This window comes from Brassica napus, unplaced genomic scaffold (assembly GCF_020379485.1).
Source record: "Brassica napus cultivar Da-Ae unplaced genomic scaffold, Da-Ae ScsIHWf_650;HRSCAF=955, whole genome shotgun sequence".
Taxonomy (NCBI): Eukaryota; Viridiplantae; Streptophyta; class Magnoliopsida; order Brassicales; family Brassicaceae; genus Brassica; species Brassica napus.
This window is the reverse complement of record NW_026016711.1, coordinates 60,001-65,000: the sequence shown is the minus strand read 5'-3', so window position 1 is coordinate 65,000 and position 5,000 is coordinate 60,001.

Here is a 5,000-nt window from a genome sequence, read left to right as displayed (position 1 = left end):
ACTTGCTTTCTTTTTCTACCTTTCTCTCATGTTTTTAACTGGGTTTGGACAGGTCTGGATGTGAAGAAATGAGCTGGGGTCGTGGGGTATTTATAGGAGACACCAGCCAATCAGCTTCAGGTTGGTGGCAGCCCGTGTGTCGCTCCGCATGGCTCCGGACGCATGCACGGCGACACCTCGTGCTCCACATGGCTGGCTGCATGTCCAGGACACATGCAGGACGCCACCACTCCTCCCAGATGTCAGGCTGCATGACTGGAGCTCATGCAAGGCGCCACACATCCTCACACATGTCGATCAGCATGCTTCGGTTGCATGCGTCGCGACATCTCGTGCTTGGCCGATCCACCTCGTGCTCCACATGGCTGGCTGCATGTCCAGGACACATGCAGGACGCCACCACTCCTCTCAGATGTCAGGCTGCATGACTGGAGCTCATGCAAGAAGCCACCCCAGCACACACATGTCGATTAGCATGCTTCGGTTGCATGCGCGGAGACACCTCGTGCTTCTACATGTCAAGCTGCATGTGCAGCTTACATGCACGTCGACAACTCGAGCTTCTGTAGACACTCATCTTGCTGGACAGTTGACACCACGTTCTGAACCCATGCAACAAGCCACCTCGAGCTTCTCGGTCCATTGGCCTGATTTCGGTCCTTCCGGTAAATTTCTGACCGGCGATTAATCCCGAATATTTTTCTTCTCCCATTCAGATGAGTTTAATATTTTTAATAAACTCCAATCTGAAGTCTGACCTTGGCGGTAAATATTTCCCGATCCTCGGCTTCATCGAAGACTTGCATAATACCGAAATTAGGGTTTTAGTCTAATTTCGGGTTTTCCCGTCGTGCTTCAATCCCGTCGTGCTTCAATCCCGTCGTGCTTGCTTCCCGTCGTGCTTACTTCCCGTCGTGCTTCCAAAAATGTTATGCTTCGAAAACGTCCGTCTCATCAATCTAAGACATCTTCTAACTATGGTCGAGCAACTTATTCGACTCATAGTTCACTCACGATCACTTCTTTGCCCACCTCGTACTTCAAAGCTTCTTGATCGATCCATATCGCATGCGACTCGACCACCACAAAGATACTCGACCACTCTTTTCTTTCTTTTTTTTTTTTTTTTTTTTTTAACGGGTTTCTACATTCTCCCCCTTTAATAGAATTCGTCCTCGAATTCTTAGTTGCGCAATTGCTCGTCTTCACAACATTCTCCCCTCGTCTCCATAACCTCTTTACTCTGTCCACCACGGTTCCTTGAGTGTCCTCTTCAAGGCCTCCACAATTGTCTTCATATCTCTTCACTTGAATGATCACTGAGTCATCCTCTTTCTTTTACTCTGCCATAACACACTCATTGCCCTGATACTATCTTGTCCAGCTCGTTCCTGATTAAACCTTTCTCGATCTTTGTTTTCCCAACTACTGATGAAGTCCTTTCCCAACGAAGTTTTGTTTCCTCCCATCTGTCCAGTCCATACCACAGCCCAGTTCTCTGAATCTGCCTCCACTCTTTCGCTTCGGGTTTGGGTTTGGCCTCGAACTCCCTCCACTTTAAGGTTTTCATCCCTTAAAGTTCCGATCAACAAACATACTTACTCGCTGCAACTCAAAAGAACACTTCACATGCAAGTTAGTAGACAATTAATCAAAAAATCTACTAACCCAGCAAATACTAACAATGCAACCTAACCGCAATTCTAACCAGCAACCTAACAGTTCTACCCAAGCAACCTAACAGTTCTAGATTCCACTATCTCAATCCTAATTTCCTAAAACCACAAATCCTATCGCTGGACGTGACCGGTTTCCCTAATGCCTTTTGTGACTCATTTTGACTCGATAAATATTTAAAACCGATTAAATCATGAGTTCCGGAAGCATGGACGAAACCATGCTCTGATACCACCTCTGTAACACCCCCGAACCGTCCTAAGCATAGGTCGACCCACCGGCCAACAATCAAACAAGAACATGACCGACGGACGACCCACACCAAGGGTTGGAGATGAAAGGCCAACCGGCCAGCCAACAATCAAACAAGAACATGACTGACCGTCCAACCCAACACCATGGTCCGGAAGCGCTACGTGACGGGCTAGGGACAATCCGGTCAGAGTCACAAACTTTACTCCACGACCTAGACCAGTTCATCCACTAACTCGTCCCGCTGCGTCAAGGCATAAGGCTTTGCAACCCGTACCTAGAGTTAGCGTTTTCCGTTAGATCAAGGCCTAAGGCTTTTCAACCCGTACCTCGACCTAACGTTGTGTTAGACCGGACTAGTCAAATATCAGAGTACTCATGAAGCGCATATAAAACAATTACTTTATTGATTCGAGAAATATCCATACATTGATATAATTCGAGACCGGTCCCGGCCTAATGCCAAATCGAGTCAACTAAACACAAATCCACAATACCGTTTACAAAAGGCATGAAAATCTACACCGGCGGTCCTAACGTCCAGCACCAAGCTATCCGATCATCCTTACCTAAAGCGACCTGCAAAAAGGACAACGGAGTTGGATGAGTAACCTAATGTTACTCAGTGAGCTGGCGGCCTCTACCCGCAACCTAGACTCTACCCAGACAACCCAAAATAACAATCAATCTAGCCCTAGCATGCAATAAAAGCTAAGGCTAAGCAAACCGTTACTAAGTTAGACTTGGCCTCCTGCCATGATCTAGCTTCAAGTAACGGGAACCTGCATAAAAACAAGTCAACAAACAATCCCTAGTTAACCATATATACGCCTGAGTTCAATACTCATGTAGTGTTAGACACTTAGACTATACAAGTATCATTAATCGATCGACCAACAATCAAACAAGAACATGATCGGCCAACCAATGATACCGCATAGCTTTAATATCCACCACCCTTCACAAGCAATCACTCAAACACATACAGGCCAACGTCAGGCCTACACTAACGAAATACACATCAAGCCTAATCTGGTACCTAAACCAGACTTAGGACTTAATGTCAGAACCTGCAAGCAAATCAATCAACCACAATCACAATAATAACTATGAGTATCTACGACTCGATCTAACTCGTAACACCGTATATCGGTGCTACACTAACTCGAGGGTTCTATAACCCTCTACGACACACTAACACAACACTCTAACCTGGGCCCTGGTGACTTCGTGTTCCTCCTCTCTATCGGCAATATCCTATCTTCCTACCACAAAGGCCAGAAGAAGGAACTTTCAACCGACCGCGGCCCACAGTCATTCGGGTCACCGCGCGACAGCCCACAGTCCTTCGGGTCACTGCCACATTACACCGTCGTGTAATACTCAGCCATAGTACATGACACCGTTCGTCTGAGTCTTCCCGATCCAGCGAATAAGGGGTTTCCTTGAACCCGCTGGGTACGAGGCCGAGGAAACACTAATCACCCCTACACAAGCCTAGTATGGGCGGGTCACGCACATACTGTCGGCACACTCACAACAAAACAAACTCAATCTAGAACCTAACCTAAAGCCAAAGTTCCAGATCCTAACTAGACACTCGACTCTACAACACAAACCATAGTACCAGTAGTCCGGCCTATATGGCCTAAGACCCTTAGTACTAACTACTAAACAATAATATCAATACTAAACAAACAATCAAACCGTTACCCAGATAGTCCAGCCTCCCGCTGAGAAACTATCTTTAAAGATAACGGGAACCTGCACTCAACAATATCAACACGCAATAATAGAAAACATGATGCATCCTAGCCCTAGTCCTAGTCAGGTTATTAACTCAGTCTTAATTCCATTCATCTCAGCTTAGCCCTTGCTAAACTGAGTCCGGTTCCATAAATAAAATAACCCTAAGGACTCTACCATTCAATAACGTGATCATTCTAATCTATATGCAGACTCGATCTACCCTAAATTCCAAGTGGAATTCAAACAAACCAACTCACAGTGTTCTAGGCGAGAAGCAGCTGGTTGATCGGAGAGGACTTGGCCAAAACCCAAGGGACGCCTTGACTGGACTGGACTGGACTGATCTTGACTTGGACAGAACCTCGGCTTCATCATGAAGAACTGACAGGTCTGGACGGCCTGATCTGGACAGAACCTCCTTTAGCTCTGGACAGTTCTTCGGACTTCCCGGCGGAGTATCGAGCAGAACTTCGACTGATCTGAACCCGTGGTTCTGAACTAACTCTGGGCAGCACCTCCACTTGACCATCATAGAATATGACTGGCTTGGACGAATTGAATTGGACAGAGCTTCCGCGTCACAATCGTAGAGAATCGCCGATTGGACGGAACTGGCCTTCTCAGTGGAGTATCGGTCTTCAGAATCGACAATACTCTAGAATCGATCACTTCCTTTCTCTCTCTCTCTCTCTCTCTATAGCCACGTTGACTTGACTCCCATCTGATCTGATCTTCACTTGATTGACCTTCAGTTGGACAGAACCTTCCCAAGGCGCTGACTCGAAATCAGTAGAGAACTGATCTCGAAAACTCTCTAAAACTCTCGAAATAGCTCGGAATCACTTGCTTTCTTTTTCTACTTTTCTCTCATGTTTTTAACTGGTTTGGACAGGTCTGGATGTGAAGAAATGAGCTGGGGTCGTGGGGTATTTATAGGAGACACCAGCCAATCAGCTTCAGGTTGGTGGCAGCCCGTGTGTCGCTCCGCATGGCTCCGGACGCATGCACGGCGACACCTCGTGCTCCACATGGCTGGCTGCATGTCCAGGACACATGCAGGACGCCACCACTCCTCCCAGATGTCAGGCTGCATGACTGGAGCTCATGCAAGGCGCCACACATCCTCACACATGTCGATCAGCATGCTTCGATTGCATGCGTCGCGACATCTCGTGCTTGGCCGATCCACCTCGTGCTCCACATGGCTGGCTGCATGTCCAGGACACATGCAGGACGCCACCACTCCTCCCAGATGTCAGGCTGCATGACTGGAGCTCATGCAAGACGCCACCCCAGCACACACATGTCGATCAGCATGCTTC